The sequence below is a fragment of the Primulina eburnea genome, chromosome 8 (assembly GCF_022965805.1).
Source record: "Primulina eburnea isolate SZY01 chromosome 8, ASM2296580v1, whole genome shotgun sequence".
Taxonomy (NCBI): domain Eukaryota; kingdom Viridiplantae; phylum Streptophyta; class Magnoliopsida; order Lamiales; family Gesneriaceae; genus Primulina; species Primulina eburnea.
Genome location: NC_133108.1, coordinates 29,531,385 through 29,546,580, shown reverse-complemented (window position 1 = coordinate 29,546,580; position 15,196 = coordinate 29,531,385). Strand labels below are relative to the sequence as shown.

At 34.8% G+C, this 15,196-nt stretch overlaps 1 non-coding gene across 1 annotated transcript; it reads right to left on the bottom strand.

Moving 5' to 3' along the window:
- Nucleotides 1-14,470: 14,470 nt before the first annotated feature.
- On the bottom strand, nucleotides 14,471-14,576 carry LOC140840303 (small nucleolar RNA R71). The gene has a single exon (XR_012119889.1). It is a non-coding gene; the product is annotated as a small nucleolar RNA R71 (small nucleolar RNA).
- Nucleotides 14,577-15,196: the final 620 nt, after the last annotated feature.

Here is a 15,196-nt window from a genome sequence, read left to right as displayed (position 1 = left end):
TTTTAAATTTTGAAGTAAAAAATAATGTTTTACTTCGCCGGTGTTATTATCAAAGTTGATTGGTATATACTACTTCATAATTAATAACCGCCGAAATAACCAGTGGCGAAGCAAAAACAAAAAATTCTACTAGTGATGACAGCCCCTGTGTGCAACATAAACATGGATATAAAAGCATGGAAACTCAAATTTTGATCATGTATTCCATAAAAACTAAAATATAATAAAGTATATCATATTTTTCATGCAATCATGTTAAATACACATAATATAGTATGAACGATGAGTGAAGGAAGATTAAGGCGTGCAAACACGCACGAAAAACAGTCCTTGACGCGAGGAACGCTGGCGGAGAGACATGGAAGAAGACCTTGCTGAAATTCCTTGCAAAATCCACGTGAATTTGCTAAAAACGTGTGGGATGTGTATGCTGCTGATGGAGGAGAGTGCTAGTGCTTTTTAGGCTTGGTGTGCGTGTGTTTATGAGGTGTAGGTTTGGGCTTAAGAGGCCTTGTTTTAATTAAAATACTTAGTACAAGTTTAGGCCAAAAAACCATGGCATAATAAGCCCATTAGAATGTAGGTAAATATTTTGTTCAAGATTGTTTTTGAAAATATTAGCCGAGCCTCCAAAAAGTCTTTATTTTCGTCAAAAATCGATTACCAGTTTAAAATACGCCTTGCCGTGTAAAAACATCATTTTTGAAAATACCATTTAAAATATACCATGTATTAAACAATAAAAAATAATCGTTTAATAAAAATATTCTTCCTTTACAGTTTCCGGTCTCAGTTCTTCAATCGCGTCTCGAATAGCCCTTAAAAACACAATTTATGCATCATAGTAGGAAACCATATTATAAATATATAAACATGTCTACCACATTGAATAAATGCAATTAAAATAATTTAATTAGGTATTTTCTGTTATTCTTATATTTGTATGCAGTTGGATTACATTACCTCATTTTAGACCTTACAGATTCAGATATTCGGTATATTCGAACACTAAATATATTTGGGATTAGTATCATTGAAAGCATGATACATCAATTAATTAAATTCAAAGAAATGAACATTTAACGTCACAATATAGTTGCTATGTAGTGCCCAAAAACCAGTATACATAAACCTCATTCATAATTATAAAATTTAATCTAATTAACTAATGGTTTAAATTGTGAATGGTACAAGATTAAATTATTTTAATTTTATATACTATTTTTTATGCAATTTAAAATGTTCTCGCAAGTTTTAACTTTTCAGACGAATATTCGGTGTCAGACCAGCGAAAAGAGACCGAAGACGATTAAGATGCGAAAAAACTTGAATGTTACATTGTAAGCGAAGAAAATTAATTATTTTAAATAATTTACGAATTTTAGTATTTTAAAGATTGATTTAATTTAATCGACGAATTTTAAGATTTTAAGCGTTTAAAATGCTAATTTTAAAAATTAAAGATGTATTCCTTGATGTATAGATGCTCAAAAACTCGAAGAAACGGGCATCAGAGCGGCACCGGAGGAGCGGGGAGAAAGCTTGTTTGCAAGAAAAATGGAGGGGCCGGACTTGCTGCTGTATTTTGCTGCTTAAACTATGAAGAAAAAGGCTGATAATGAGGGAGGTGAGACCACTTAGTGCAAAATAGGGTTAGGGTTTGCTAATTAGGTTTAAAGAATAAAATAACACACTAATGGGCCTTAGTTTTAAAATAAAAACGTTTTGAACCCATTTGGCATTAAAACAAGCCCAACAAGCCCAATAACACTCACAAAAAATATTTCATTTATGTAGGTTTTTGAAAATATTGTCCAAGCTCTCAAAAAGTCCCCCTAATCAATAAAATTTGCGTACCGGCTAAAAATACGACCCGGCGAGTAAAAATACCCACCTCCCATTTTTTTTCCCCGAAAACACCCTTAAAGCACTTCATATTAAATAATTAAAAATAATTATTCAATAAAAATATTTTTCCTGAATATCATCGGTCTCCGTTCCTCGTTCGAGCGTGAAATGCAACTTAAAACTCCAATGCACGAAACTTCAAAATAATCGTGAAATAAATCCTGCTCATACAATAACCAGGCATAAAATGCATAAAAAAAACATTAGACACATCTTTTAAAATAAAACCCTAGATTGCATGCATTCAGGTTATGTCGTTTAAATTTCCTGGACCCCTCATATCATCCGGGAAAAGCCAACATAGTCACTGATGCCTTGAGTAGGAAAGCAGGAGTTATAGCCCCACTGTCAGTACAGAGACCTCTAAAACAAGAGATGCAGAGATTCGATCTAGAGGTTTATCCAAGGGGTAGAGCTCCGATATTATCTACCTTGACAGTCCAGCCCACTTTGATAGACCGTATTCATAGTGGACAGTTATCTGATGAGAAATTGTAGAAATGACGACCGAGAGACGAATCTAAGGGTCATAAGCTTTATACAGTAAGCAATGGGATTGTGAGGTATCGATGAAGGATTTTCTTACCTAGAGATGATTCTATTAGAGGAGACATATTGTAAGAAGCACATTTAGCGCCATATTCCATTCATCCAGGAGATACCAAGATGTATAAGGACTTGCAAATTCTTTATTGGTGGCTAGGAATGAAAGGAGACATTCGAAGTTTTGTATCAGAATGTCTAACTTGCCAGCAAGTGAAAGCATAGCATCAGAGACCAGCAGCGATGCTCAAGACTCTTCCTATCCTCGAGTGGAAATGAGAGAACATTACCAGGGACTTCGTAGTCGGGTTGCCGAGGTCAGTTAGAGGATCTAACGCTATTTGGGTAATCGTTGATCATCTCACCAAGTCGGCTCACTTCTTGCTGGTAAAGATGACATTTTATATGATGCAATATGCAGAGTTTTATATCCTGGAGATAGTCAAATCACACGGAAATCCAGTTACCATTGTATCAGACAGAGACCTGAGGTTCACGTCGTCTTTCTGGAAGAGTTTAAATTCCACAATTTGGACTAAGTTGCTATTTAGTACGCCATTCCATCCTCAGACAGATGGTCAGTCCGAGAGGGTGATATAGATTTTAGAAGACTTACTGCATGCATGCGTAATCGATGTCCACGGGAATTGAGAATCGAAGTTACCACTAGTGGAGTTTACTTATAACAACAGCTTTCAGTCATCTATAGGCATGGCTTCCTACGAGGCATTATATGGAAGGAAGTGCAGATCGCCTATTCATTGGGATGAAGCCGGCGAGAGATAAGAGATTGTTTAGCAAAATTTTGATGTAGTAATTAAAATTTGGGACATGATGTAGACTGCTCAGAGTCGTAAAAAGAGCTATGCTAAGAAGAGAAAAAGAGACCTTGAATTTGCTGTAGGAGATCACGTCTTCGTAAAATAACACCTATAAAAGGTGTTATGAGATTTGGGACAAAGGACAAGTTGAGTCCAAATTCATAGGGCTGTTCGAGATTCTCGAGGAAGTGGGAACACTAGCCTATTGAGTAGCACTGCCACCGAATCTGGCATATGTAAACAATGTGTTCCACGTTTCGATGCTAAGGAAGTACATGGTCAATCCTTCGCATGTACTTAGCTTTGAACTGTTACAGCTATCATCGAACATGTCATACGAAGAAAAGCCTATTTAGATTTTAGACCGACATGAGAGGAGACTACAAAACAAAGCTACCAAGTTGGTCAAAGTAAAGTGGCTAAACCATTCCGACGAAGAAGCTACCTGGGAGACTAAAGCCGACATGAGGAGTCGCTAGCCGGAACTGTTTGGTAAGCCCTATGCATAATATAAAATTTAATCTAATTAACTAATGATTTAAATGGTGCATGATAAATGATTAAATTATTTTAATTTTATACTAATTGTAATTGAAACGTCTATTATTCGTTTTCTTAAAAATTATTAGAATTTTTTTTTAAACTCTCATATTTTCAGCCATTGCATATACATATACATAAAAATACTTTTGTACTATTTTTTATAAAAAACATCCAACTAGTACTTGAAAATTCAAAAGGAATAGAAAAACATGAAATCCTAAAACGTTTTACCAAACTTAAAAAGTAATAAATGTTGAAAAGTGTAGCCCATACTAAACCCCTAAAAAATCACTCAAAAGCATAAATAAAATTTCGTGAAAATCTTTAACGTAAAATCATAAACATAAATGCGGAAAATAGAAGCGTTGATCATCGGGTTATGTGCATCGACAGTCCAGCAAGTCACCTATCAAGGCCTCCAATATCATAGTTATTAATATCACCTGCATCTTACACCTAGTGAGTCTAAAACTCAACGCATCATATCCTTGATAAAAAGTAATACGTAATACAGTTCACATACAACAGTGAAAAATACTTGTACTTAAAATATCATTTTCTTAATAATGCATAAACTTTAAACTTAAACATAACCATATAAACATATTCATATTCATGTCCATATCCATGTTCATATTCATATTCATGTTCATTTTTGTTGAATTCAGATCGTGATTGTGACTCGTATTCTTAATCGTATTGGGCGATGGAAACACGATCGTCGGGCTCCCACTAGGAACATTAACACTCACGATATTTTCAACATGTCATCGTATTTAGTCATAATACCTTCACGTCCTTTAATATATCATATTTCTATCACTTAATAAAAACATGCATATAATATCATTTTATTTTGAAACCAAGCATGCAACATATCTTTTAAATGTCCAAATAAAGCCATAATAATTCATGAACATTTAAAAATCATATTTTCCACATGAATTTTTCTTGATTTCTTTGACTCTAACATGTCCCAAATAATTATTTAAGCTTAAATTAAAATTCTCATAATTTTATTTTGCATAAAAACTATGCTTTTTAATTAATTCGTAATTAGAAGTTTTGAAGGCGTTTTAATCCCGAAAAAAATCCCAAACTTTAATATAAAATTCCTAAATTCAAAATTTAGTCTTTTTATAATATTTTAGCCCTCGTGAACAACGACTCGACCCCCATGAGCCGTGTTTCAATTTATTTTAGTTTAGAAAACCCTAATATCACCTATAAACTTGGACCCCAGCCATCATTCGATTTTCTCGAGCCACCCTCAAACCATGCTGAACCAAACTATGACCAACCCATTAGAGTACCCTACTGGACCCTTTGATCCCTTAGAAACCACCCCAAATAAAAAAAACCGATGTCCCCCAAGCCCCACCATGTGCTGGCCGAGAACTTCAAGTACATGACCCTCACGTTTTTGGCGCCTAGGACCCTAGCTGAACGAGCCACCCTTGAACCAACATATTGTGCACTCACCTAGGCTTAGGACTCACCGAAGCCCAACCCAAACCCCCTTGGCCGAGCGCACAACTCCGCACAGATCACAGAACCTGCGCACCCTCACTTGCGACTCTCGGACAGGAGTCCTTGCCAACAAGGACTATCTTGGACTCACCCATGAACATGGCGAGCCCCTGGTCCCAGCCGAACCAAGCCCAGCCCTCCAAACCTAAAAACCGAACCCCCATGATAATTTAGTGTAGAAAAGTGTTTCCCCTCTTGTTTGGTCTGGTGCAGCGTGTGTGCGCATGGTTTGGTGTTCACACTCATGTGAAATCATGTTGGTGCCCTTAAACCATACAAAAAACATGAATTGGGAATCAAAAACTTTGCTTGAAATTTCATGTGACATATAAAAACAAAAATACACAAAGTGTCACTTGTTTTCCATATTTTTTCATGCATAAAAACATATTATTGTGTGATGATGAGTAAAAGGAGAATATGACGTGCCTTTGCATTTTGAACGCATGATTGTTCGTTGACGATTGGCGAAGAATAGAGCAAGACCTTTGGCTTGAATTCCTCCTTGCAAACTCTCGATTTTTCTTCACAAAATAGTGAAGGTGTGTGCCGTGTGTTTGAAGGATATTGGGGTGCCAAATTCTGAAAAGTGGCGTGGGTATTGTGTAGGGTTTAGGGTGTGTTTTACACATTATATACTAATCAATTCACTAATCAAGGCTTTAGACCTATTAAGCATAAGTTTAGGCCCATTATTGCTTGATTAGGATTTAACTAAAATATTAAAATAGTTTTGGTAAAATAAGTTAGTGAATTCAATAGCTGGGTTGCCAAAAAGTTCATATTTTTGTTGAAAAACCAACACCGATAAAATTTACGTCCCGGCGTATAAAATCACCTCAAAACCTCTTATTTTCAAAAACATGAAAAACCATCAACCATATTTTAAACAATTTAAAATCTATATATATATAAAAGTAGAGGTTTTGCCAAAATTACTTACTAAAAAAGGAAATAAAACATTTAATGAATATTGACATATGTCTATTATAATAAATGATCATTTCAATTATTGTTTACATTGATTATATCAATTAATTTAATTCAATTTTGAATTTAATTAATTTTTATATTAATTCAAATGTAATTTATGTATTATATGTTTTTTTTATTTTTTTTACTCAAGTTGAAACTAAACTCTGTTTAAAGCGTAAACTATTTTAAAATTTTTGCATTGATTATATCAATCAATTTAATTAAAAATTGTATAATTAAATTTAAAATACAAATGATTGTAATATTCAGTATCACTCATTAGGTAAATCATTCAAAAATATATTTTGTTATTTTAAGTAATTTCATGCCCAAATTATTTATTGAAAAGAAACACAATATTTAATTAGTTTATTTATTTTTAAAAAAATAAAATTGTTTGAGTGCTATATATATATATATATATATATATATATATATATATATATATATATATATATATATATATATATATATATAGAGTTGTTGCTAAATTTAGTAAGTTCCCGACAAAATGACATTCTAAAAAAGGAAATAAAAGAAAAATATGGTAATATATATTATAATAAATGTCTAAATATATTTAATTCATTATTAAAACTGCATATTAATGTCTGTGTATAACTGCTTGAAAATTGAATGCCTCCTAGGAATTACAAACCAAATTAAATTAAATTTCAAGTTTCAAATCCAGAAATTAAATTTCATTCTGGGAATTATAAACCAAATTAAAATTGTTATTCAAAATTTAAATATGAATTCTGAAAATTTGAAACATGTTTCAAAAATTGTGCTCCATTGAAATCAATTTATTAATTTAAAATTAATGACACACATATATATATAGATGTAAGGTTATTATAATTAAAAAATTTCATCTATATTTTAGATGAACTAATTTTTAATTTGATTTTATTTTTGAGATCTAATATATTTATTTCAATGATAGTATAAAATCATTTTTCTCTTCAATATATTAACTTTAATCTTAAACAACAATTCTCGAATTATTATAGATGATTAAAAAATAATCGTATCAATTTAATATAAACTGTCATTTTTATTATATTTTTTTATTAATGCAAAATAATATAAACAAGGAAAAAATTTAATTAACATATTTAGAATTAAAATATATGTATGTAATTTGACATATATACTCAACAAACAAATTTTGTTAAGTAAATTACTTCAAGGCCAAAATTGATTATGGAGTTGTATAGTAGGCTATTGTTAATAATCACCGTTAAATAAATTTATATTAAATACCAATTTTTTTTTATACTTGAATACATTTATCTTGTAAGTTATCATTATAAACGTTTCTTTTAGAATTAGTTCCATTTATTTTAATTATTTTTTGTTGTAAGTATTTAAACAAAAATTATGGATTTGAGAGCCAGAGTATCTCAACAATTTAGTTTTCATGGTTCAGTCAAGATGCTGATTGCAACATCAATATACACGTTAAGTGATATTACAAATATAATGATTTATTTTAATTAAATAAAGTAATTTATCTCCAACATAGATCAGTCTCTTAGATTATGCAATGACACAAGATTGATCGTGGCAAGGCTCGAAAATCATGTTTTGAAAGGAAAAATTCTTACTGGAAGTAATGCAGATCATAAAGTGCTTATTTCAAGAATGTCATTGACGCCTTCTGATCTAAGACTTCCTTTTAAATTTCAACGAAGACAGTTCAGTTTTTTTTATTGTATCATATGCAATGATAATTAACAAAAGTCAGGGGCAATCATTGTCACATGTAGGACTTTTTTTTAAGAATCCTGTTTTTAGTCATGATCAATTGTACATTGCTGTATCCAGAGTTACGAATCATAAGAGTGTAAAAATTTTGATATGTCATAGTGATAACAACCCAAAAAATTCAACGACAAATGTTGTATTTAAGGAAGTTTTTAAAATTTGTAATTTGTTTTTGTTTCCTAATTGTATGATCTATAATCCATTTAGTTTATTTATATTTTAATTTAAATTATTTATTGAAATTAAAACCACATTAAAAGTTTGTATCATGTTTATCATTTTATTTTGTTACAAGTATTGTTTTCTACATCGCACATAAATTTATATGTGAAAACAATATAATTGATAGACACATTATGTCATTCATTATTTAATACAAGCGTGATATTAAATTTTAGCCGAAATACAAAAATGACTCTTTTATTAAGTATTTCATTGTTAAGATCTATATACATATGAAAACAATAAACATTTCACTCTGATAAAAAGTCACGTTAAAGAGAAAATAAACAAATTATCATACATACTAATTTTAACAATCAATTAGATAAAATAATTGTCCGTACATCGCACGGGTGAAAAACTAGTAATTATTTATTAAAATACATTTTACGTTTTTCCGCCGTCGGTCCCCGTTCTTCAATTGCAACTTGAATAATCCTTAAAAATACAGTTTTATGCATAATGACAATAAAATCCTATATAACATATAATCATGCGTGTCACATAATCTATTAAGGAATTAAATCCATTAATTACTTATTTTTTATATTTCTTAGATTTGCATGCAATTGAGTTACGTCGTCTTAATTTTTGGATCTTACAGTTCCTTCCCCCCTTAAGTAAAATTTCGTCCTCGAAATTAGATCTTGCAGAATAATTTGGGTAGCGACCCTTCAAGTCTCTCTCGGTTTCCCAAGTAGCTTCCTCTTCCGAGTGATTCAGCCACTTGACCTTGACCATTGGAATGACTTTATTTCACAATCATCTTTCTTGTCTTGCCAAGATTTGGACAGGTATCTCCTCATATGTCATATTTGGATTTAATTGTAGAGGTTCATAATTTAGTACATGTGATGGATTCGAAATGTACTTCTGCATCATCGAAATATGGAACACATTGTGAACTCCAGAAAGTATTGGAGGCAATGCCACTCTATAAGCTAATGTCCCAATCCTCTCCAAAATCTCAAACAGACCAATAAATCTTGGACTAAGCTTGACCTTCTTGCCAAAGCGCATAACACCCTTCATAGGTGCTATTTTCACAAATACATGATCTCCCACTGCAAACTCTAAGTCCCTTCATCTTTTGTCCGCATAACTATTTTGTCGGCTTTGCGCAGTCTTCATTATATCACGAATTTTGGCTACAAGCTCGGCAGTTTCTTCAATCACATCCGGACCAATCTCTCTTCGTTCAGCAACCTCGTCCCAATGAATAGGAGATCTACATTTTCTTTCATAAAGTGCCTCAAAAGAAGCCATCCCGATAGATGATTGGAAACTATTGTTGTAGGTGAACTCCACTAGAGGTAATTTTGGTTCCCAACTGCCTTGGAAATCAACAACACATTCTCGCAGTAGATCTTCCAAAATCTGTATAACTCTTTCGGACTGACCATCGGTCTGAGGATGAAATGTTGTGCTGAATAATAACTTGGTCCCCATCGCTGCATGAAGACTCTTCCAAAATGATGCCGTGAATCTCGGATCTCTGTCAGAAACAATAGATACAGGAATCCCATGCAGACGAACTATCTCTCGAATGTACAACTCCGCATACTGAATCATGGTGAAGGTCATCTTAATAGGGAGAAAGTGCACTTCGTAAGACGATCCACTATCACCCATATAGCATTGAATCCCTTAACAGTCTTTGGCAATCCCACAACAAAGTCCATAGTGATATTTTCCCATTTCCACTCGGGAATAGGGAGTGGCTTCAATTTCCCCGTTGGTTTTTGATGCTCTGCTTTAACTTGCTGACAAGTCAAGCACTCAGATACAAATCTCAAAATGTCCCTCTTCATGCCTGGCCACCAATATAACAACTGCAAATCTTTGTATATTTTCGTGCTCCCCGGATGAATGGAATATCGTGTGTTATGAGCTTCCTTCATAATGAGATCTCTCAAAAAATCGTCATTAAGAACCCATAAGCGATCTCGATATCGAACTATACCATCCACCTCTGAATATAAATTCCGACCCTTGGCTTCATATTTTGCTCTCCACTTTTTCAATTGCTCATCAGTAGACCGCCCATCGCGAATTCTGTCCCGTGAAGTCGACTGTACTGATAAGGTGACAAGATTAGGGGGCTGTATTTCGGACTGCAACGGTCTTTGGAGTGATAATTGAGTGATAACTGCTGCTTTTCTACTCAATGCGTTTGCCACAGTATTAGCTTTCCCCAGATTATAGCTAATCTCATAGTCGTAGTCCTTCACTAGCTAAGCCATCTACGCTGTCTCATATTCAATTCCTTTTGGGTGAAGTAGTATTTCAAACTTTTATGATCGGCGAATATTTTGCACTTCTCCCCATAAAGGTAATGTCTCCAATTCTTCAATGCAAAAACTACTGCTACAAGCTCAAGATCATGAGTAGGGTAGTTTTTCTCGTGAATTTTCAACTGTCTCAATGCATAGGCTATAACTCGGTCATTTTGCATCAGAAATGCGCCCAAACCAAGTTTAGAAGCATCGGTATACAACACATACTCTCCTTGCCCTGATGGCATAGATAACACTGGTGCTGAAATCAAGGCTTGCTTTAACTTATCAAAACTGTCTTGACACCCGGATCCCCAAATAAACTTTGCATTCTTCTTAGTCAAGATGTCAGTGGTACTGCAATTGATTGAGAATAACTTGATGAATTTGCTGATAATAGCCAGCTAGTCCTAAGAAACTGCGAATCTCGGTAACACTCTTCGGTACTAGCCACTCTTTCACTGCCTCCACTTTACTCGGATCAACTTCAACGCCATCACTAGAAATGATGCGTCCTAACAAAGCCACTCTATCAAGCCAAAACTCGCACTTTGCTGAATTTTGCATAAAGCTTTTTGTCTTGCAGTACTTGCAGTGCTGTCCTCAAATGACGACTATGCTCCTCTTTATTCCTCAAATAGATCAATATATCATCATTGAAGAATATAATAAACTGATACAGATACGACTGAAATATGCGATTCATGAAATCCATGAAGATAACTGGCGCATTGGTCAGCCCGAATGGCATGACCATAAACTCATAGTGCCCATATAACGTACGAAATGCTGTTTTGTGAACATCGGACTCTGTAACTTTCAACTGATGGTATCCAGAACGAATATCAATCTTAGAAAATATCGATGCTCCTTGCAATTGATCAAATAAATCTTCAATTATTGGCAGTGGATACTTATTTTTGATAGTGACCCTATTAAGCTCTCGATAATCGATGCAAAGACGCATACTATCATCTTTCTTCTTCACAAATAATACCTGTGCGCCCCACGGAGAGTAACTAGGGCGAATAAAACCCTTGTCTATCAATTCTTGAATTTTTTCTTTTAGTTATTTCATTTCGGCAGGTTCATGACGATAAGGTGCTTTAGATATAGGAACAGTGCTCGGCATTAGATCAATAGATAATTATACTTCACGATTGGGTGGAATACCAGAAACGTCCTCGGGAAAGACGCTAGGAAAATCTCTGACAATATCAACATCTTCTAACTTCTGACTGATAGATGCATGTGCGGTAGTGACACATGCTAGAAAAGCATGGCATCCATGCTTAATAAGCTTCCTCGCACATAGACAAGAGATAATGTGCAGCATTTGCTTGTTTCTTGTCGCCTCGAAGACAAAAAGTTTACCACTAGGTGGTCTAATAGATACTGATCGCTAATGGAAATCAATCAAAGCTCCATTCACTGATAGCCAATCCATATCGAGTATAATATCAAATTCAGGTATAGGAAGCACGATAAAATCTGCCCGAACCACATCTTTGCATAAACGAAACTCTAGATTTTTGATGATTTTAGACGTGAGTATTTGATCGCCGGAAGGAATAGAACTTTGAAACCAAAACCCATATCTTGAGGAGTAATATTCAGTCTTTTGATGAAGGTTTCAGATATGAAAGAATGTATAGCTCCTGAATCTAGCAAAGCATAGGTAGCTACCCCTTGAAAGATAATCTTCTCTGCGGCGAAAACGTCTTTTAAATCTTTTCGTGTTGAAGCTTGAGGATTTACTCTCATTATTCTCCCAAAGTTAGATGAAGATTACGTGTTGAACTTAAGCATTTTGATAGGTGTGGTTTTACGCGCTTTATTGCATTAGTTTTAGTTGTGTTTGCATTGTGCATGCATGCATTTCATTTACATTTTGTTCATTTTAGAGTACTCATTTGCATATTATCATGTGTCACTATTGTTTGATGAATTTGCAGGAAAAATGGTCGGAAACCAAAAAGAGAGCAAAGTGTACAAAATAGAATGCCAGGGCCATAATGAGTGGCGCCCGAGCGGTACTTTTCTACCGCCCGGGCGCGAAAGATGAATAGCTGAAGGATTTTTACAGAAGAGTCGGCGCTCGAGCGGTAGTTTTCTACCGCCCGAGCGAGAATGCCGCACTTCCCAAGCATCTTTGCAGATGGTGTGGCGCTCGAGCGGTACTTTTCTACCGCCCGAGCGCCACCTATTTTTGGAAAATATCATGCGCGATTCCATTCCTTATTTTCGGAAGGAGAATGATATGGTAAGGTTTTTGGGACGACTTTGAGGGGATTCAGACTCTATTATTCAGCCGCCACAAGCTTTTGGAGAGCACTTTGCGTTTGGATTGAAGATTTGAAGTTTTCTGAGCGTCGTTCTTCGCGTTTTTCGCCAACTCTAGTATTTCTTATTTAGTTTCTGTTATTTGAACTTTGTTTCGTGATTTTCAATGAACTTTAGTAGCTAAATTTAATATTTGTTGGGATTCAAGGGGATCCTACCCCAAACTTTGATTTGAATTAATTTATATTCGATTGTTGCGTGATTCTTGATTATACTATTATTTTATTGTGTCATTAAAGCGTAGCTAACTTTAACGACGTTTTCATATCACGAGTGAGTTCGAGAGAATAACGAGTGATAGGATCGAGTAGTATAATCCGCGGATCTACAATTTACATAGATATATGAAATTGGATACATGCCGATAATCATAGTCCTAAGGGTCGAAAATTAGGGGATTTCATAAATCGAAATGCGATTCACCCTTGATAAATAATTAAAGACATTTAATTACTTCATTGGGTAGAATTAGTTTGGCATAGCTCGAGAGAGAGTGTTCAATAGAATAGGAGATCCTGTCGGAAGCATTTAAACACGATTGAACGAATTAACGAATTAATACGGGGTAGGTGAACCAGAATTCCCAACAAATTCATTTATCATTGAAATTTAATCAATTGATCTAGCATTCATATCTCGTCATTAAATTCTTGAACTTGTTTATTTAGTTTTATTAAATTTTATTAGTTATAAAACAATCACTCAAATTTCGTTGCTAAAGTTTTAATAACTGGAATAATAATTGTTAAACACAGTCTTCAGTAGAACGATACTCGTACTCACGTACACTATTCTATTACTTGACATCGTGCACTTGCGACTAAATTTTGAGCATACAAAAACATATTTTTATTGAGGATATCACAGTGCAAGTTTTGCTCGATCAAGTTTTTGGCGCCGTTGCCGGGGATTGTTAGTCTACAATTTTATTTTTCGTTATTTTCTTTAGCATGATTGTATTTCTCTTGAGCTAACACTCCATATTTTATTACAGATATCCCTTCCAGTGCATGCCAAAGTCACTTGACGTGGAGCTTGAGTTTGATCCTGAAATTGAAAGAACTTTCCGAAGGCGGAGACAACAACAAAGACTTAAAGAACTGTTGGAAAGACACGAGCAAGAACGTGGAGAGGAACAGCGTGACAATAGACAAGTTGAGATACCGCGTCGCATACCAATGCTGGAGTATGCCCAACCTTCTTTGGAGGGTGCACGCCCTAGCATTGTGAGGCCTATCGTGCGGGCAAATCACTTTGAAATCAAGCCAACCATAATCCAGATGATTCAGAACACAGTCCAATTCGGAGGAACTGCAGTAGATGATCCAAACATGCACATCGCGGATTTTTTTGAAATCTGCGATACTTTTAAATTCAATGGAGTTTCTGATGATGCTATTAGGTTGCGTTTATTTCCTTTCTCTTTACATGATAAAACTAAGGCATGGTTAAATTGTTTGCCTGTAGGGTCAATCGCTACATGGGACGACATGGCGAAAGCCTTTCTCATCAAATACTTCCCTCCCTCCAAGACCATGAAGCTGCGGGCAGACATTACAACATTTGCTCAATTCGATCAGGAATCTCTATATGAGGCATGGGAACGCTTCAAGGATCTACTACGAAGATGCCCACATCACGAGTTACCACTTGGGTTAGTCGTTCAAACATTTTATTATGGTTTGCTTACTCCTAACCGTACTATGATAGATGCGGCTGCTTGTGGAAACCTGTTGAGAAAGACCGCGGAGGAAGGATATGAATTGTTAGAGGAGATGGCTGCTAGCAGCTATCATCCTCAATCTAAAAGAAACAACCAGCGGAAGAGTGCAGGAGTTCACCAGGTAACTAATTTTTCTGCTATTACTGCACAACTTGATGCTTTAAACAGAAAAATAGACGGATTGAATGTGAGTGGCACGTCGATGCGTCTTCAAGAGATATTCTGTGAAAAGTGTGGAGGGGAACACTATGCAAAGGACTGTCAAGATGACAATCCATTCTATGTGCAAAATGAGGCACCAGTGAATCAAGTGGGAGTCCAAAACCGCCCAAGGCATGACCCTTATTCGAACACATACAATCCTGGGTGGAGGCAACATCCAAACTTCTCATGGGGCAGTCAAAACAGTCAAAATCGACAGCAAGGAGGACAACAATATGGTAAACAACCGATGTACAGATCCGATCCTCCTAGAGAAGAAAAGTCCAACTTGGAACAAATGATGTCTAAGTTTATTTCATCCACTGAAACTAGACTTCAAA